This window comes from Haliotis rufescens, unplaced genomic scaffold (assembly GCF_023055435.1).
Source record: "Haliotis rufescens isolate VD_foot unplaced genomic scaffold, xgHalRufe1.0.p SCAF_7, whole genome shotgun sequence".
NCBI lineage: Eukaryota > Metazoa > Mollusca > Gastropoda > Lepetellida > Haliotidae > Haliotis > Haliotis rufescens.
Genome location: NW_025964361.1, coordinates 54943566 through 54965952, shown reverse-complemented (window position 1 = coordinate 54965952; position 22387 = coordinate 54943566). Strand labels below are relative to the sequence as shown.

At 40.8% G+C, this 22387-nt stretch overlaps 1 protein-coding gene across 1 annotated transcript in view; it reads right to left on the bottom strand.

Annotated features, from left to right (window-relative positions):
* Positions 1-22333, bottom strand: part of LOC124133715 (UDP-glucose 6-dehydrogenase-like) — a 75568-nt gene extending 53235 nt beyond the window's left edge. The window contains exon 1 of the mRNA XM_048387612.1: positions 22215-22333. The gene's annotated coding sequence lies outside the window, so the exon portion shown is untranslated. The remainder of the gene's footprint in view (positions 1-22214) is intronic.
* Positions 22334-22387: the final 54 nt, after the last annotated feature.

The window sequence follows — 22387 nt, the reverse complement described above, 5'->3', positions numbered from 1 at the left end:
TTTTGAAGATCTTGTTTGAATGTATGTTGTTTGTTTGTTTGTTTGTTTGTTGTTTAACACCACACTCAGCAATATACCAGCTATATGATGGCAGTCTTTAAATAATCGAGTCCGGGCCAGATTTGTTTTCCTGTCGTTTTTAATCTCATACAGCATAAAGAATGTGTTTTCAGGTTCTCCTTTTGGTATCTACATCAATTCTGTGTATTTCCTTGGCCTTACAGACCCGTGAAGATTCCAGGGTAGAATAGGTCTTCAGCAACCCATGCTTGCCGTAAAAGGTGACTTTGCTTGTCGTAAAAGGCTACTAGCGGGATCGGGTGGTCAGGCTTGCTGACTTGGTTGATTCATGTCATCGATCCCCATTGCATGATATTAATCCCGTGATTGTCTGGTCCAGACTCGATCATTTACAGACCGCCGTCATATAGCTGGAATATTGCTGAGTGCGGCGTTAGACAACAAACCAACCAACCAACCCTGGCCTTACACAGGCTCCTGGGTGAAGAATGTGGACACTAGGGCTGCAATGAATACACTATGAGGCGAATAAGATTCATATCATGAATATAGGGTAATGAATACTAATATTAATTCACAATTACAATATCAAGTCAGCAGTTTATGTATTATTTATTATATTCAGTGAAACAAACACAACATAATTTATTTGACATGGTTTGTTAATTATCAACATGATCAATAAATTATACATTTATATACTGCACTTATCCAGGGACTAGTATCTGCTCAAATGCGACAATGACCAGTGAAAACAATACTATCAAATTAAATATTAATAGAGTGTTGTCATTGAAAGCAATCTATGCATATAATATGTGGTTATAGATATTTTTAGGTACATGGTATGTAAATATACATGATAGCATATTCATAAATATTCGATTCTAGTGGCCATGAATAAGGAATTCAATTCATGAATGGTTGAGGTTCGATTCACCGAATATACACGAGTGAATCGTAACAGCCCTAGTGGACACACAATTTGTACATGTATAGCGAGGCGTGGAGTCATCCCACAGATGACATCCTTACCTTGTCAGTGTAGCAGGGCGTGGAGTCACCCCACAGATGACATCCTTACCTTGTCAGTGTAGCAGGGCTAGAGTCATCCCACAGATGACATCCTTACCTTGTCAGTGTAGCAGGGCGTGGAGTCACCCCACAGATGACATCCTTACCTTGTCAGTGTAGCAGGGCGTGGAGTCATCCCACCAATGACATCCTTACCTTGTCAGTGTAGCAGGGCTAGAGTCATCCCACAGATGACATCCTTACCTTGTCAGTGTAGCAGGGCTAGAGTCATCCCACAGATGACATCCTTACCTTGTCAGTGTAGCAGGGCGTGGAGTCACCCCACAGATGACATCCTTACCTTGTCAGTGTAGCAGGGCGTGGAGTCATCCCACCAATGACATCCTTACCTTGTCAGTGTAGCAGGGCGTGGAGTCACCCCACAGATGACATCCTTACCTTGTCAGTGTAGCAGGGCGTGGAGTCATCCCACCAATGACATCCTTACCTTGTCAGTGTAGCAGGGCTAGAGTCATCCCACAGATGACATCCTTACCTTGTCAGTGTAGCAGGGCTAGAGTCATCCCACAGATGACATCCTTACCTTGTCAGTGTAGCAGGGCGTGGAGTCATCCCACAGATGACATCCTTACCTTGTCAGTGTAGCAGGGCGTGGAGTCATCCCACCAATGACATCCTTACCTTGTCAGTGTAGCAGGGCTAGAGTCATCCCACAGATGACATCCTTACCTTGTCAGTGTAGCAGGGCTAGAGTCATCCCACAGATGACATCCTTACCTTGTCAGTGTAGCAGGGCGTGGAGTCACCCCACAGATGACATCCTTACCTTGTCAGTGTAGCAGGGCGTGGAGTCATCCCACCAATGACATCCTTACCTTGTCAGTGTAGCAGGGCGTGGAGTCACCCCACAGATGACATCCTTACCTTGTCAGTGTAGCAGGGCGTGGAGTCATCCCACCAATGACATCCTTACCTTGTCAGTGTAGCAGGGCTAGAGTCATCCCACAGATGACATCCTTACCTTGTCAGTGTAGCAGGGCTAGAGTCACCCCACAGATGACATCCTTACCTTGTCAGTGTAGCAGGGCTAGAGTCATCCCACAGATGACATCCTTACCTTGTCAGTGTAGCAGGGCGTGGAGTCATATATACACATCGGACAATATCTACATTTCTACCAACCATAGGCCTCCGTACCGTCCCGATGGTATTAGGATAGTGACGGAAATGAGCGTAAGCTACATCTTTGTACAACAGCAAGTTTGATAGAATCGGCAAAAGGAACTGGAGTGATAACCTCTTATATATAAAACATGCACACAACGACAAGGTGGTCTTTGTAGAGAGGGAACCGAAAACTGACCACTAATTTTGCCAATCTAGACAAAGTAATGATCAATTAAACCTGCGCAGTTTCATGACTGTTCTGTTCCATACTTATTATTTCATAATGATAACCCCATATGTTAGAAAAATATTATCTGTCACTTCAACCCTCAATGTAGAAATATTTTACATTAGGAAAATCTTTTACACTAAGGGCTGTAACATCCATTCTGCCCTGGAAGCCATGAACAGATTTATCCAGATGTTGTGTTTGATACATGAACAAATTGTGATGACAGCTTGTCTCAGACGTAAATCACAGTTGTAAGTGACATCTGTCCTAATCAATATGGTATGCTGGGAATGTGGCCAGTGGTCTACATTCTTACAAAATACACAACATGTAAACAACATCTAACCAATAACAAGTATTTGTCACAGAGTGACGAAATATCCCCCGCCTGTACACCATTGTACCAAATATGAAGACAATCCAGCGATTAGTTCTTGAGATATTGTGGCAACACCGTTTTCCAACTCCAAAAACAGATTTGCCTGCTGTGACCTTGAAAATGGGGTCAAGGTCACCAAATCTGACAGGTGTATGCGGTGTCTGTATATACACTATAGTTCCAAATATGAAGACAATCCAGCGATTAGTTCTTGAGATATCGCGGCAACACCGTTTTCTAACTCCAAAAGCAGATTTGCCTGCTGTGACCTTGACAATGGGGTCAAGGTCACCAAAACCGACTGGTGTCTGCGGTGTCTGTATATACACCATAGTTCCAAATATGAAGACAATCCAGTGTTTAGTTCTTGAGATATCGCGGCAACACCGTTTTCCAACTCCAAAAGCAGATTTGCCTGCTGTGACCTTTAAAATGGGATCAAGGTCACCAAAACCGACTGGTGTCTGCAGAGTCTGTATATACACCATAGTTCCAAATATGAAGACAATCCAGTGTTTAGTTCTTGAGATATCGCGGCAACACCGTTTTCCAACTCTAAAAGCAGATTTGTCTGCTGTGACCTTGAAAATGGGATCAAGGTCACCAAAACCGACTGGTGTCTGCGGAGTCTGTATATACACCATAGTTCCAAATATGAAGACAATCCAGTGTTTAGTTCTTGAGATATCGCGGCAACACCGTTTTCCAACTCTAAAAGCAGATTTGTCTGCTGTGACTTTGAAAATGGGATCAAGGTCACCAAAACCGACTGGTGTCTGCGGAGTCTGTATATACACCATAGTTCCAAATATGAAGACAATCCAGTGTTTAGTTCTTGAGATATCGCGGCAACAAACAGGTGGGACGTACGGACGGACGTACGGACGTACGTACGGACGTACGTACGGACGGTCGTGAATACTATATCCCCCGCTTCGCGCTTTACGCGGCGGGGGATAATCATTCACACCTGGATTAGGCCTTCTACCGGCACACAATGATCCATTGACCTAGGCCCTGCTGCATAAAGCAATATTAGAGCTAGGACTATCGTAAGCCTATAGTAAAGTACAAGAGGTACAATCATATGCGACTCAATATGTACCAGGGCTGGCTGAAAGGTTCTAAGCCTAAGTGGGATATCTCAATCGAATTGAAACAAACTTTTGCCACCAATAAGTACAATCATTTAATGAATTTTAGACATAAGAACTGCAACTGTAGTGTTATTATTGTCTTTGTACCAGACCATCTTGTGAACCTACCCATTGAAATCACCGGAAATGGACAAAACTGGCTTTAGGGCAGTCATAAAGTACCTGCAACTCCAACACATACATGCTGACATGGTCTCCACTTTAGGGGATGATGCCCCTTCCTTTTCCACTGTAAAGAAGTGGGCTGCGGAATTCAAGCGTGGCAGAGAAAGCCTTGACGATGACCCGCATCCAGGAAAGCCTTCAACAGCAACCATTCCGGAAAACATTACCCGGGTGCATGACATGGTGATGGCTGATTGACGATTGACCACTCGACATATTGCCAGTGTTGTGGGCATCTCTCATGAGAGGGTTGAGCACATTATCACCAACGAGTTGGGAATGACAAAAGTTTCTGCAAGGTGGGTGCCAATGCTCTTGACAGCGGATCAGAAACGTGTCAGATTCCTGACGTCCCGAGACAATTTATGCCGTTTTGAAGCAGATCCCGATGATTTTGTGGCCCGATTTTTAACCATGGATGAGACCTGGATTCATCACTTTCAACCAGAAACCAAAATTCAGTCTTAACAATGGAAGCATCTGGAATCACCAGCCCCCCAAAAAGCCAAGTCAGTTCCTTCTGCTGGAAAGGTGACTGCTTCAGTCTTTGGGGATTCCAAGGGTATTCTGCTGATTGACTATCTTGAAAAAGGCCAGACTATCAATGGAAGATATTATGCTGACCTGCTGAGACAGTTGCGTGAAGCTATCAAAGCTAAGCGACGGGGAATGCACATTAAAGGAGCCCTGTTCCACCAAGACAATGCTCCTGTTCACAAATCGGTGGTTGCCATGTCAGCGATCCATGATTGTGGCTTCAAACTCATTGACCATCCCCCTTATTCACCTGATTTGGCCCCGTCAGACTTCCACCTGTTTCTCAAAATGAAAAAGGAACTAGCCGGTCGCCATTTTCCTTGTAATGATGACGTCATTTCCGCTGTGAACGACTTTCTTAGGGTGGCTGAAGAAAATTTCCTCTCGACTGGCATCCAGGCCTTGCAGCATCGCTGGCAAAAGTGTGTAAACCTGGAAGGGGACAATGTGGAGAAATAAAGGAAAACCATCAACTTGGTACGGGTCTTTCACAGTTAGGCTTAGAACTTTTCAGCTAGCCCTCGTATGATCACCTCTTGGCTCTCTAGCACTTAGTGTAATGTACATGCGATACAGCATACAACCGTAAAGATATACATTATTGCTACATGAATTAACGTATATCACCACTGATCTTACTGACTCATTGTTTAATGTGCAAAAACAAAATGTGAATATGTTCTAAATCACCTGTTTCAATTTGGCAACATGATAGTTCGTGTGACGTCACCTATATTCGTGAGTCTGATCCACGAAACTACTTCCTGTAGCATAATGGCTTAAATCCGCCTTGTATGGCTACAAAATTGCATCTAGTCTATCTAAATGCATTGTATATTCCTACGTTGCTGTGACACGACTTAAATAACTTCTGTCACTGGTGGAATGCAATTTTCCTATGTTTCACCGACCGTATCCTCGAGCCAAGAGACTGCATCCGGTATGACGTCATTTTGTTGACAGGTTTATCAGTTGTGGAATATCTCAGGCTGCCGAGTGCTTGCCAGTTCGAAACCGAGAAATGTTGCGATTTACATATTTTATATTTCTTGTATATTTATTAACCCGATTGTAATACTGTGAAAGAATAATTATATTCTTTATAATTTAATAAATGTTTATTGTGTATTTCTTAATTGTGAAATTATTCTTGATAATTTAAATAATTAAAACTGTGTGATTGGTATTGGGAGTGATCCACAATACGCTACCCAAAGCTCTACCCCAATGCCTAACCCCAGAACCCCCAGAACTTTGTCCATTGGGCCCCAGGGTAATAATTGAGCTCCATATTTTAGCATTCACAAGATGAATGGAATCTGGTGCATTATAAATGGACTATTATTAACATTATCATTATCATCATCATTGTGACATACATTTCACAATACTGAAAATAATTAAAAAGGGTGAATTACCCATCCATGTCAAGCATTGTAGTCTCGCTTCAGCTACTTAACTACCAGGCAATTAGATAAAAAATGAATATGTTCATACTCCTCTTTATTGGATTGTTAATAATATAATATTGTCAGCCATCCTCAATGAGTGATGTAACAATGTCATTCTTGGCATATCCCTTCTTTGCCACCACACTATAGGGTAGGGCTGGGACGAGTCCAAATTTACTACCTGGGTACTCTCCCCCCTATTACCCGACCCTACCCAGGTACTTGCTGTAGGTCTCAAGAGATAGATAGATGTTTGGCCCTCACTCTATGAAGGTTCATACTCCAATGAACTCACACAAAGTGAAAGTCAATTCTTATAAAAAATTTATCACAATTTCTTACCTCAAAGGATGTAGGCCAAGATCTATACACAATTTTATTTAGTACGTGTGACATCCATACAACAACCAGCTATATCACGGAGTAAAATAGTTCCTCAAAAAGAGAGGTGATATGTGCGTATGGGATAGGCCGTAGCGAGGATATTCGTGAACAATCATGCAGTCACGTTCTCTGACATTTCTCAATGTATACTGAAGCGCTGAGACCAAGAATAAAGGTTCTAAATGATCAGACAGAACGCCAATTCCAGTGATTGATATCATGAGCATCAATCCACACAATTGGGATACAATGACGTGCATCAACCAAGTCAGCGAGCCACCCTATTCTGTTAGTCGCCCCTTACTACAAGCATAGTTGCCTTTTACGGCAAGCATGTGAGTTGACTCACATGTCAGTTATCATAGGTTTTGATGGATACTCACCCTGGAGGGTGTTAAAATCTGGCACAAGTTCTTGACATTCGTTAAAAAGAATCAGGTGGTCCCTAACGTTTTTTCAGTATCATACATATATGTGACATGTATCTCCATATACAAAAAGGTTGACCCTAAGCATGCTGAAGCTTCCGATTACAACTGACATTAGGACTAATGACAAAAACCAAATGATTACTGTAAATCTTGAAATTAACGCGAGTGTGAATTTAATGCAAAAAATGCGAGTGGTCTTTGCTCGCATTATTAAAGGCTGCATTTATATCAACAATAAGACATTTTGGATAGCAGAAATGCCATGTATTCCACATCACTGTTTATTGAGCAGCACTTGTAACAAGTATATATAAACAATGTCATTCAAACACTAATTACATCCTGTGAATTGTCACTGCTGGGGTCAAGACATTAGCTCTACACTCTTATGTCATCACTGATCACACCTGCAAGTCCAGATAGACGCCGACCATGAAACACAGTGTCTGTGTTCTTTGCGACTGTGTCAAAAGCAGACACGAGCCAGCACTCATGTATTGTTTTAGCGGATATACTCTACTCAGTGCTAATAAGATGTGCTATTTGGTGTGTGATTGGATTAATGTAAGGTTGGATTAAGGTGAGGATTCTCCTGTAAACCTGACAGAGGACATTTTCTTTAGATAAAAATCCACTGATGCTTGAGAGGAGGGGGTGTCGCATTCATATTGAGTCGCATTTTTGGCTAGGTCACATTCTTTTGGAGACGCATTAATTTCACGATTCACAGCACCTATTTTCTTTAAATGTCTTCTAATCTCCCAATGACATGAATTAGTTATGAGACTCTTCAATAGCTTTTCGTTTGCTAGCAATGATACATGTAATATTTTAAAAACTCTAAATCATGTTTCAATAACAAAACTGCAGAAAAAGAAATCCTGAATTTATGTACGATGCTGTTCTTTGAGCAAGGTTAGAGTACGACATCACACAATTCACCAAGCCTCATCCTAGCCGATTCCTTCAGTCGCTTCTCAAAACAAGCATAGGTTGCTGGGGACCTACTATTTTAACCTGCAATTGTAAAAACAGTTTTGTATGTTGTATTATATCTGACATGCTTACAAAGTCTCATCAAGAAACACTGCATGGTTTATGAGTTATGCTCCACAAAATGAAACTCTCAAATGTCTAAGTCCAGCTGGAGGAAAGACTGAAAAAATGCACATCTTAGATGTTCACCACTTCGGTGAAACCCACGAGTATGGGTATGATGCTGACAAACCTAGAAACATAATCTGGGCAAACTGGGAGAGCCTTAGACCCACACAACACTTTTTCAGAGCCTCATACACATAACAATGTGTAGAGCCTTATATACATACCACTGTGTACAGCCTATTACACACAACACTGTGCAGAGCCTTATAAATGCCACTGTACAGAGCCTTATAAATGCCACTGTACAGAGCCTTATACACATAACACTGTGCAGAGCCTTACACACACAACACTGTGCAGAGCCTTATACAAACTCATTAGTGCAGAGCCTTATACCATACCACTGTGCAGAGCCTTATACCATACCACTGTGCAGAGCCTTACACACATACCAGTGTGCACAGCATTATACACACAACACTGTGCAGAGCCTTATACCATACCACTGTGCAGAGCCTTATATACACAACACTGTGCAGAGCCTTACACACACAACACTGTGCACATCAGTGCAGAGCCTTATACCATACCACTGTGCAGAACCTTATACCATACAACTGTGCAGAGCCTTACACACATACCAGTGTGCACAGCCTTATACACACAACACTGTGCAGAGCCTTATACAAACTCATTAGTGCAGAGCCTTATACCATACCACTGTGCAGAGCCTTACACACACAACACTGTGCACATCAGTGCAGAGCCTTATACCATACCACTGTGCAGAGCCTTATACCATACAACTGTGCAGAGCCTTATACCATACAACTGTGCAGAGCCTTACACACATACCAGTGTGCACAGCCTTATACACACAATACTGTCAAGAGCCTTATACAAACACCAGTGTGCAGAGCCTTATACCATACAACTGTGCAGAGCCTTACACACATACCAGTGTGCACAGCCTTATACACACAACACTGTCAAGAGCCTTATACAAACACCACTGTGCAGAGCCTCATACACACAACACTGTGCAGAGCCTTACACACACAACACTGTGCACAGCCTTATACACACACATTAGTGCAGAGCCTCATATATATAGTTACACACACATCAGTGCAGGGCCTTATACACACTTGGATAGAGCAAACAATGATATTATTGTGCTGAGGTTTCAGTTTCAGGGATGAAGTATTTTTGTATTTTTGATATAAGTACACCAGGTGTTATTGATTTCCTAACAGGGGCAACAAAGCTGATTAGATATCATATCAGTGAGCATATGGACTGGTTACAGCTGAATTAAGTTAGTATTTATCACAAAGTCATGAAAATGTCCTATTGTCATCAATACAACACATGAAACAATGCACCAGCAACAAGCACTTAAAACCATGTCTGTTAGCATTGCAGGAGAATTTTGCATTTTCACATGTTATACTTAACTTATTATTCCCTATACAAGAAACAAATTTAATTAAATGAACTGACTGGAGGGGTGGCTGAAAAGTTCTGTGCCTAACTATAATGGAGTTGGTTGCTCAATATTTTCCAACATAATTCCCTCTGAGGTCCACACACCTCTGCCAACGATGCCTTGATTCAACTGTTGTAGGAGGCTTACTACTGGTGGTGTAAAACGTCCTCCACAGCAGAAATGATGCCATCATCATGCTTGCCTGACGGAAATCTGACGGTGCCAAATCTGGTGGATACAGAGGCTGTTCAATGAGTTCAAAGCCATGCACTGCAGCAGAAATGACGTCATCATCATGCTTGCCAGACAGAAATCTGACTGTGCCAAATCTGGTGGATACAGAGGCTGTTCAATGAGTTCAAAGCCATGCACTGCAGCAGAAATGACGTCATCATCATGCTTGCCAGACAGAAATCTGACTGTGCCAAATCTGGTGGATACAGAGGCTGTTCAATGAGTTCAAAGCCACAATCATGCACTGCAGCCATGGCGACAACAGACTTGTGCACAGATGCATTGTCCTAATGGAAAAACACATTGTCAGTGAGTTTTCCATGACGTTTAGCCTGGATATTCTCACACAGGTGCCTAATATTAGCTTTTATGGTCTGACCTTTCATGTAGAAGTCCACCAGTAGGATTCCTATGGAATCTCATAAAACCGAAGCCATCACCTTGCCAGCTGATAAAACTGACTTTGCCTCCTTCAGAGAAGGAGTTGTTATGTGTCCAGTGTTTTGACTGTTGTTTAGTCTCTGGCTGTGAACCCAACACTCATTCATGGTTATAAAAATCGTTCAACAAAATCAGGTGTGTCTGCTTCAAATGATGAACCAGGAGTGTTTGTGATCAGGAGTCAGTAGCCTTAGAACCCAGCATGCAGAAACCGTTGTCAGATTCAGTTCGATCCTCAGAATGTTCTCCACTTTCTCATAAGCGATGCCTACCATATTGGCTGTGTGATGCGTGGTGAGTCAGTGATCCTCCATAATCATACCTAGTATTTTATTTTATTAACATTGGTGGCAGAAGAAGGTCTTCATGATCTTGGATCATATTCCGGGGTCTCTCTCCCACTCTTGAACTCTGCTGCCAACCTCCCAACAGTGGCAAAGCAAGGAGTTTCATCCTCTAAAATTGGCACCATGTCCGAATGGATAGCTGTTGAACTTAACTGTACAGTCAAATACTTTTGTGTCAAACTTTGATGTGTCAAACTAACGGTTGCCTCGAAGTAAAAACTTGGTCCCTGCTTGGTCAAATCGGATGTGTCGAAGTTGTGGTTGTCTCGCAGTCATTTTACAGTCCCATACATGCACATTAGATGAATTTTTCGATACTCATTTCATTTTCTCGTTGTTTGCTTGTCGCAAATGTGTTGTGTTATACATTCTTCATTCCAATCAGTTAGTGCTGGGACGGGTAACTCTGTTACCCGGGTCGGGTGGGTACTGAGTAGGACCCGGGTACCCACAGTACTTCCCGCACCCGTAGTTAGTCACGTGATATTATTGTTTATTGACAAAAATATCTAAAACTCTATGGTTACACTACAAGTCACTATTGTTCGCATTTCTTTCTGACTATGCATCCATTCCTTCTGACCTTTATAGGTTTGAATAAAGATAAAACTTCAGTCAACTTCGGTGTATGCATGACCAGATCGTTTTATACATGTATCCAAATACATTTTACCAGGGCTACGGTCAAACTATTCCCAATCAGACTTATTACACCCAAGTCTTGAGACATATAGCGTGTATCCGGGTAGGGTCGGGTAATAGCGTGGTGGGTACCCGGATAGTAAATTTGGACTCGGCCCAGCCCTACGATCAGTAAATGTAGGCCAAGTTCAATTTTCGGTTGTGTCAAACATCGATTATCTCGAAGTATTTACATAGGGCCCTTGAACTTCGACACAACAGTGTTTGACTGTGCTTGATGTCGGCACGACACAATTTTGTCCATTTTCATCAACAGAGAATACCTAGTCACTTTGACGCCTACAGGAATATGCTGCCTGGTTGTGTATTTCATTCAAATACAGCCAGTAAGCATGGAAAGTATTGCACTTAATACATGCAAACTGTTAAATGTTTACCATTATTTACATTATTCATAGTTAAGCACTGAACCTTTCGGCCACCCTCGTATATCTATTAATTTTTTCACTCACTTTTTACTTCTGTCATTGCTTAAGAAATAGTACTACAGGTGGTACTCCATACAGAACTACCTTCTGTTTTTTAGGTATATTTTCTGTTCATAATAATTGCCAATCACATAGATCATGTTTGCATCAACACCCAAAAGATGAATATGATCAAAGGACTATATGTGTGTGGTGTGGTGTGGTGTGGTGTGGTGTGGTGTGGTGTGGTGTGGTTTTCACTTGAAACATTCAAAATTGGTAAAGTTGGATTATAAACAATTACGCCAAATCATTTTAACCTGCTGACAGCTGATTGGCTCAAGAACCCATGAAACCCTCTCTGACTGGGGGGTCAGCCGAATCATTTTAATCAGCTGACAGCTGATTGGCTCAAGAACCCGAGAAACCGTCTCTGACTGGGCGGACAGCTGAGGGTTCAACAGAAGAGAAGACCTGTTTTTAATGAAATTGGGCATAATGTGACATAGTCGGACCTAGAATACCTACAGGATTCAGAAGCCTACATTCTAGCATATGCCTACAGAACAGATGTAATAGAAATTCCGCAATCTGCTAAACAAACTGAAGACAAGATAAAGGAGAATGTGTTGAGTGTCTGATCTCTTGACATCAGTGAATTTCCTTTCATCATGAGCTAAATAAAAAGCAGTTGTAATTCAAAATGTTTCTCCCTTACTTACTTACTTACTTACTTACTTACTTACTTACTTACTTACTTACTTACTTACTTACTTACTTACTTACTTACTTACTTACTAACTTACTTACTTAACATGCGTTTTCCGACTGATGCGTATTTCGCACACAGGCCCGGCCAGGCCATTTAATGTGTTTCCGAAAGGGGCGAAAGTGGTGTGTGCAACCAAAGAGGGGGCTTTAGGGGTTGCTTATATAGAATTTGGGAATTTTGAGATTTGGAATAGATGCCGATGGGGTTGGGGAGGAGAACTAAGGGAGCTGGGTATGGTGGATGTTTGTTTGTTTATGTGATTTTGATTTGGTAGATTATTTTGGTTTTAGATGCGTTTTATTAGGTCCGTTTTGATTAAGAATACGCCTAAGGCCTTGAAGTTTTCTAGTTTATTTTGTGGGTTTAGTATTGCTTCTAAAGTGAGAGGCTTGTTTAGATTGAGGGTGGTTTGTAATGCGGTTCGATGTGTTAGGTAGTGTGTGCAGTGGATGAGTGTGTGTTCTGGGGTTTCTAGTTGTTTGCAGTGTGGGCAGTTACCTGTAGTGTGTTTTTTTATTATTTTTAGGTGGTTATTTAGGTTGGTTTGTCCTGTTTGGAGTTTAGTGATTACTCTGTCAAATTTTTTTGATGGATGGAGAATTTTTGGTTTGGTTAGTGGTTTCCTGAGTACTTTTTTGATTAGGCTATTTGAATTTAGATATAGGTTATGCCATTTTTTGTTGATTTTTTGCTTGTTTACACTTTTAATTTCTGATTTTGAGATGGGTAAGTTTAAGCTTATTTCTGGGATTTTGAGGGATAGTTTAGCTGCTTTATCGGCGTTTTCATTACCGTATATTCCTACGTGGGCGGGGATCCCTAAGAATGTTATTTGTTTGCTTGCCTTAGTTAGGTCATTGGAGCTTTTAAGTATTTGATTTATCAATTTAGGTCGTTTTTGGGTATTTTTGTTTTGGAGGACTTGCAGTCCGCTTAGGGAGTCGGTTAGTATTAGGATTTTTTTGTGGTTTTTGGATTATGGAGGGCTGAGGCCATGCCCATTAGTTACAGTAGTAAAAAGTCAACCCTCGCCATCACCTTCGACCTGAACCAGAAGAAAAGGCCTCTGGACAAGGACAAATCCAAGCCTAAGGCAAAACCAACCCCCGCCCCGACCCTTTCTGCACCTCCCCATGTTAAGAAAGTCAGGCCGCCCAGGAGGAAGAAGTCACCATCAGTCTCCATCATGGAGATCGAGGAGACCCTTCCCTTCACCCCTCCGCCCCCAGCAGTAGCATCGGAACTCGCTCCCCTCGAATCCAGAGGGGAGGAGCCCTTTCGCTCACCTGAGGGGACAGGACATGGGAGGAAGAAGAGAAAGAGGCGAAGCATCTTCTCCCCCGACGCTTCCCCCCTCCCAACTCCTACAGCCAGCCAGTCCATTGAGTGTCAGACCGCCACTCTTCCAGGCCCTACACTCAATGACAGCCAGACGCAGACCGCCATACCACCAGTCCCCTCCCTTCGTGACAGCCACATCCAGACCAATCCGGTCAAGGTGCCAAAGGAGAAACCTGAGGACGCGCGGCTCATGCTCACCCGGAGATCTGCGGAGACAATGGAACGCTACAAGGACCAACCCTCCCCGGCCACCAGCACCCAATCCAACCAGTTCCACCCCAGCAGCCGCCCAAAACCAGCCATGGTTATGGTGCAGATTATGGATGGACAAAGGTTCGAACACGAGATGCACAGTTTCCAGGACCTCAACGACTTCCTGGTAAACTGTGACGTCAAGTACAACCAACACTTCGTCACCGCCATGGCCGCCCGGCTCGTAGACGGAATCTTCCAGGGCATCTGCCGCGACGAATACAATCTCGCCTGCAAACACCTCGACAGCGAGATGGAGTAAACAGCTTCAAGTCACCACACACGCTCGCCAGCCGACGCCGTGCCTTCCAACGCTTGATCCCCACCCCCACGCCCAATTTTTACCATATTATTGTATATTCTTTTATCACCAACTCCCACCCAGCCAAGCCAAACCCCTTCCCCCTTAGCTTTATAAGATAAGTACTGTAAAGTTTATATTTTTTTGGGTTGTACTTCTTTATTTATTCATTACACTTTTTTACCCCAATAGTATAAAGTGCAACCCCGTGTGCGAAATACGCTTCAGTCGGAAAGCGCACGTTAAATCTCCTATGTGATTGATTGATTGACAGATTGAGAAAAAGAAAGGTCTTACCCTTAGCCTAGCTAGGGTTAGGCTGGGTGCTCCGGGGCACCTAGACAACAACCACTACCACTATGTGCTGACCTGGCACATAGTGTCTTTTGTATGTATATATCTACATGTATAAAGTAAAACTGTATATACCACAAGCCATTGTCTCCAAGTTGTCACTTCCTACTGAGAACCATACGTCTGCCTCTTACATATACGAGTATGCAAATTATTCATTAATTAACGTCAGACTAACGCATTGTTAGTACCATCACTGTGTATAACTATAAGGCAAGTTTTTTGTACCAAAAATTAGGGGGCTTTCAAGGAGTTGAAGAGTTTTGATGTTTTTTCCCCCCAACACAAAGACATTACAGTGAACACGTAGCACCGGAATACCATGTCAACAAATCTGACTGCTTCCAGCTTAGTTTACGAGAAAATACACACGGTAATCTTAATCTCTGCATATAAAACAATGCCCCTCAAAACAGGAACTACAATTTCATCGGTACATCATCATGTCTAGTGATGTTTTATCTCAAATTTCAAACTTGTATTGACCAAATTTAATTGCTATGATCTGTTCGTTTTGCTGAATTTTCTGAAGGGATGTAATCTTTTTCTGCGGAAGACAAAGAAGTTTTTATTGCAAATGTAGGGATTGTGTATGCACTGGTGATGGGCTTCATTCAGATTCGCTTTTTTGACGGGGTATATAAATAAGCATCGATTTTGAAGGCTTGTACAGGGGGGTTGCCTTATACGTGGGGTCGCTTTATAGACAGTGATAAACGGTACATCAATCTCTGGCCCTATATCATAATAGGTAAAGACAACATTCCAACACTTCATTATGAAATCTCACAAGAGCTGGAAGGTGAGTTAACGTATGATGAAGTTTAAGCGGCGGTTAAACATCTAAAGAATGATGAACTTACAGCTGTATTTATTAAATTCTTTTGGTACGATGTTGGACAGTACTTTATTCGATCATTAAACTATGCCTATAGGACAGGTGAACTTCCAACATCTCAAAAACAAGATTTAATTACTTGTATCCCCAAGGGTAAAAAACCCACAAGAGTTCCTTAAAAATTGGCGTCCCATATCACTTGTTTAAATATTCTATAAAATTGGATCAGTAGCAAACAGTGCTAATACATTAATAAGCGAGCATCAAAAAGGCTTTATGTCTGGGCGATATATTGGAGAAATCACAAGACAGATGTATGACTTAACTGAATACAATGAAAACTGTCAAATTCCAGGACTATTATTGCTTGTGGACTTTGAGAAAGCCTACGGCACTGTCGATTGGTCCTTTATTCAAGCAGTATTAGATTTTTGGGGCTTTGGCAATTCAATTAAAAGCTGGATCAGCACGCTCTTCAATGGTATACAGTCATGCATTCTGGTCCATGGAGTTGGTACATCAATTGTTTTAAATATCTAGAGGATGTCGCCAGGGAGACCCCTTCTCTCCATACATATTTATTCTTTTAGCAGAAATACTGGCAATATTAATACGAAATGAACCACACATCAAGGGAATAAAAAAAGGAAATATTGAATATATACTATCACAATTCGCTGATGACACCATCTGTGTTATTGATCGCTCTTTTTTTTGCATGTTTCTCTGGGTTAAAAATCAACATTGACAAAACGAGAATAATAAGGATAGGATATTTTAAAAAAATGAAACTATTTCCACAATGGACGTTTGGTGTGCAATTCCACACAGACCTTCACGATATGATCGATATCAACTACATGTATAAACCTAAGTTTAAAGAGTGTGAAACATTAATGACAATATGATCAATTGTACCATTTGTGAAAAAAAGTTGGAGGCCTCAAATTCCCACAAACTAAAGAAATAATGTGCTCAAAAGGTATCGATGATACGCAGGGCATTTGGCAATTTTTCAAAATTGTCACACTTGTTCAATATTAATATTCCAAGTATCAGTAATGTCAACGCCTTCGAAATGAACAGTTGTGCTTCAAAAGCCAAGTTACTTGCACAGACCAGTAGTAAATACTATGCGGATGTATTCTATGCGTGGTGGAATATTTCTAAAAACATAAACATGAAAGAAAATTGCGACTTTGGTATTCTTTCACAGGAATTTGGTATAACACTAACATTAAAATAGAAAATAAATGTATTCTGTATAAGGATTAAAAAGAAAAAGAGGTAAACTATATCAATGACCTTATTGATGAAACGGGACTTTTTCTTTCCTTTGAAAAATTCAAAGAAACCTTTCAAATAAAAACACACTTTTTAAATTACACGAGTATACTGAATCCTGTCGTATAATGGGGATAAACAATTTCCAAAACCAAATGGAATACCCAATTCTATCTTTGAACTTGTTTCACTTACTTACTTAAAACATCCAAGGAAGTCAAGATTACTACTTAACCTAAATACCAAACAATTGTGCCAAAAATCAACACTTTGACAAAATGGAAAGTCTACTAGAAATTAAGCCTAACTACAACCTAATACCTTTTAGATGTGTAACCAACACGAAAATCCAATGGTTTCAATACCAAATAATGCACCTTATTTTACCAACAAAGAATAAACCTCACAAGATGGGATACGTAGACAAGACTTATGTTGCTCCTGCTCAGATTTGAAAGAAACTATTGAACACATATTTACGTAGACAACACTTATGTAGCTCCAGCTCAGATTTGAAAGAAACTATTGAACACATATTTACGTAGACAACACTTATAAATTATGTAGCTCCTGCTCAGATTTCAAAGAAACTATTGAACACATATTTACGTAGACAACACTTATGTAGCTCCTGCTCAGATTTCAAAGACACTATTGAACACATATTTACGTAGACAACACTTATGTAGCTCCTGCTCAGATTTCAATGAAACTATTGAACACATATTTACGTAGACAACACTTATGTAGCTCCTGCTCAGATTTCAAAGACACTATTTAACACATATTTACGTAGACAACACTTATGTAGCTTTTGCTCAGATTTCAAAGAAACTATTGAACACATATTTACGTAGACAACACTTATGTAGCTTCTGCTCAGATTTCAATGAAACTATTGAACACATATTTACGTAGACAACACTTATGTAGCTCCTGCTCAGATTTCAAAGAAACTATTGAACACATATTTACGTAGACAACACTTATAAATTATGTAGTTCCTGCTCAGTTTCAAAGAAACTATTGAACACATATTTACGTAGACAACACTTATGTAGCTTCTGCTCAGATTTCAATGAAACTATTGAACACATATTTACGTAGACAACACTTATGTAGCTTCTGCTCAGATTTCAAAGGAACTATTGAACACATATTTACGTAGACAACACTTATGTAGCTCCTGCTCAGATTTCAAAGACACTATTGAACACATATTTACGTAGACAACACTTATGTAGCTCCTGCTCAGATTTCAAAGACACTATTTAACACATATTTACGTAGACAACACTTATGTAGCTTTTGCTCAGATTTCAAAGAAACTATTGAACACATATTTACGTAGACAACACTTATGTAGCTTCTGCTCAGATTTCAATGAAACTATTGAACACATATTTACGTAGACAACACTTATGTAGCTCCTGCTCAGATTTCAAAGAAACTATTGAACACATATTTACGTAGACAACACTTATAAATTATGTAGTTCCTGCTCAGTTTCAAAGAAACTATTGAACACATATTTACGTAGACAACACTTATGTAGCTTCTGCTCAGATTTCAATGAAACTATTGAACACATATTTACGTAGACAACACTTATGTAGCTTCTGCTCAGATTTCAAAGGAACTATTGAACACATATTTACGTAGACAACACTAATGTAGCTCCTGCTCAGATTTCAAAGACACTATTGAACTCATATTTCGGTCATGTAGAAAAGTGAACTTTCTTTGGACTGATTTAGAAAACTGCATATTAAATAAAATAAAGGTAAAAAATATAACTACTAAAGACGTTGTCCTCATAGGTTGTCCAGCACAGACAATACATGCGCTAATCATTGTATCAAAATACATGATTTAAAGCTATAAACTTTTCAATAAACCACCCACATTTAACCAACTTAAAGAGGAGATCACATAAAATTATTGCATGACCAAATACAATGCATCAATATGTGACAGCAAGAACACATTTTGGTCAAATTGTCGCTCATCGTTTAGTTGATAACTGTTTATTTCTGTTTAGCTTGTATACATATCACTGTCTTTCGTGTCTATTTATAGAATCATGAATTCTTCATTTGTAATATGCAACAGGAAACAAATAAAATATTAATAAAAAAGTTTTTTTTAAATGTGCGACATAGCCCTTTTTAAAGCACAGCTTACCTGGAACTCTGGTAGGGTTGGGTGATGGAGAAATGAGAATTGGTTGATTCAGGAAATAGTAGCAACAAGTTCCCAAGGGGTGAGTTGATACAACCTCTGGAATCTACAGACTTTTATATCAACAACCTATAGTTGCATCAGTTTTACTTGTCCAGAATGGCTATTGAATATCTGGCTCAGAATCAACTGCAAGAACATTAACGTGACATTATCATCATGGTTTAGTTTGGGTCATGACAGGTTACCATGGTTACCCCCAAACACTGTCCCATTTTGTCAAAAAAATAAGTTATAGATCTGAACATAAATTAGGAACTGGTCATTTGTTATGAGGGGTGGGGGGTGGGGGAAGCAAAATATCATACAGTCCTCAGACCTATTACCCCCGCCCCCCTCCCCCCCTACACTCCCAACCCCATGATAAATGACCCTTCCCTGACTGCTGTTAGGTTTGGTGAGAGGATGGGTAGTGTTCATTTGATTTTCAAGCTTTAGTCACTTGATGCACCAGAGACGTCCTGACATTTTATGGGTGTTTCATTTCCACCTCAATCCACAATCAATATTCTGTCAGTGTCTCAATATACCGAACCAAAAAAAAAGACTGTTCTACATGAACTGTTAGCTGCAAGGTTACAGTTACGCTCTTATCTCATCCTCCCGGGTACCCATTCACTGCTGGGTGAAGAATGATTTCCTGAGTATTAAGATGGGAGGAAGTCATTACACTCCAAGGCCTTCCAGGTGTACTGGAAACGGCTTGCCAAAGTTGACTTGGGTACTTGTATTTCCATGTTTCTTTCCAACATGTAATTTGAATAGACTGCATTTGAACCAAACTCAAAACAAAGGTATGGTGGCGAATGGATTCAGGGTATTATCATAATAGAATGGAGATTTAATACATTTGATAAGTGAGGATGTTGCCTTGGTTCAACCCTCACAGAGTCTGGACGTCATCCGGCTTGTATACCGCTCAGTGCCGTACTGTGATGTCACAGTTTCAAAAATACATATTTCTATACATTCATGTTGAGCAATATTCCAGCAGCTCTGGTGTATACATTTCATAACTTTTGAGATACAATCTAGCATGCTCTTTCTACCCAGGGGGCGGTCGGGTAGCCTAGTGGTTAAAGCGTTCGCTCGTCACGCCGAAGATCCGGGTTCGATTCCCGACATGGGTACAATGTGTGAAGCCCATTTCTGGTGTCCCCCGCCGTGATATTTCTGGAATATTGCTACAAGCGGCGTAAAACCAAATTCACTCACTCACTCGCTCTTTCTACCCAGATTTCAAAGAGCGTCAGTCGACGCTTGCTCAGTAGTTGTTTGATCAAGGTTACAACATTCAGGGCATCAGTAACACTTTTAAAAAGTTTTATGGTAGACATGTGGAGGACATTTCCAAATTTGATGCATCAGTGACAAACATGATCTCGGATGCAATTCCCTATTTTGACTTGTACCATATGTTCCCATGTTTTTTCAGGTGACCAATTGACTTGTCTTTGCATGTGTTTGTGAGTGGGGCAGGAAATGCTCACCTTCTTGTGAACACCTGGTATCATCACTAATGCTTGAGACCTACAGTGGGTACCCGGGTAGGGTCCGGTAATAGGGGGTTGGGTACCCGGGTAGTAAATTTGGACCTGTCCCAGCCCTATTGTCTTTCCAACAGCGTCTAAATTCAGCAACATGCTGGGTGTGTTGTACACATGTCTGGATGGTCACAGATAACTCAGATTAAAACTTCAGCGTTTATTACAACTTGCATGGCAGACATATGCCAAGGGAAGTAACTCTTATAACAAGACTGCATAACACGTAACACTGCCTAGCCATCGGTGAAAGTGTTCATATTCCAATTTTGCTATTTTGCTACATTAATCATAATATGGAAGCACCCAAAGGTACCAAGGAAAGTCAAATCAACGCCCTTATTGAAAATAAAAATGTCCAACATATTATATCAATGCAGCTTTCTTGAGTTAGGCCCCTCTCTCTCAGATGTGACTGTTGTGTGCTTGTAGTTCTGGGCCCTGTTCCACAAAGCGATCGTAGCGCTAAGATGATCGTAACTCCCATACTTTATCATAAGCTTATGACAGTCGTATCGCTATGATCGCTTTGTGGAACGGGGCCCTGATTCCTAACCAAAACTGACAATACACAGTTATTGCAATAATTGCAAGTCTTTATCAGACATCTGACTGTTGCAGGAAAGTCAGAATACTATGGCAGTTCTGAGAAACCATAGCTAGTCAAAAGAGAGATTTGATCTGCATTATCACTCGCTGTACACAATAAACGATATTGTATCAGTTCCGTTATGATTTTACATACAGAAATGCAGACATAATTTACAGTTTTGTTTGCCGACTGCTGCCACCATTTACATTCCTGAGCCCTAGGTATTAACACGAGGACATATCAAGATTGATGATTCTTACTTCAGTGTAAATGTATAAATATTGTGCTCTCTGAATGACACGAGGTTGCACAAAAGTGCCCTCTGGTAGTAGTTGAAGGGAAGTATAACTCTCATCTGTATATCACGTAACAGTCAGCACATGTACGTTATAACGAGGTGTTGATGATCCTCAGTGATAACTGCTGGCCACTAGCCAGTGATGATCGTAAAGTTAGTGAAGACAGTAAAGGCATGGGAGGTCAGTGAAGTGCAAGCTGGAGCCAGAGCCATTGCACAGTAAACTGTATCCCGGACTAAGTAAGGAACTTTTGGATATTCCAATTAGCACCCACTTTGATACAGTTGGACCAAACCTGCAATGGTTGGTTTGATGCAGCACTTGCAAGGTTCGTAACCATGCTCTACCACTGGACCGTCACCATGGAGAAGATGGAATCACAATTAGGAGCAGTTTAGATATATGGTTATGATAAAATAGATAGCTTAAAAAGAAAAATGTCCTAAGGGCTAAAGATAGAGAAGGCTGACAGACAGCAAATGCAGTTGAGATCAGTGAAGCGCGACCTTAGTCACTCAGCGAACCATCACACATTGTTAACCGTTTTGAATAATTTTGTGTGACAGATTTGGGTGTGGCAGGTTTATTTTGTTTGGGCCTGGAACTTTGCGGGGTATTTTTAGAAAATTGTCTCAATTTATCAGACGTCTCTTTATGTTGAGATTCACGTACTCCTTTAGACAATTAAGAACATGATATCCAAAGATACTTACTTCTTTCAGCAGAATTACAAGACTTGTAGCACCGTTCTAACTTCTTTAACCAAAAAGTAATGCAGACGAAAAACCGGAAACCGATTAGAGTTATCTACCTTGGGGGGAAGTCTATTTTAAAACTGGGGGAAATCCTTCATTATCAACACAAAAAACATTTAGATATATCATAT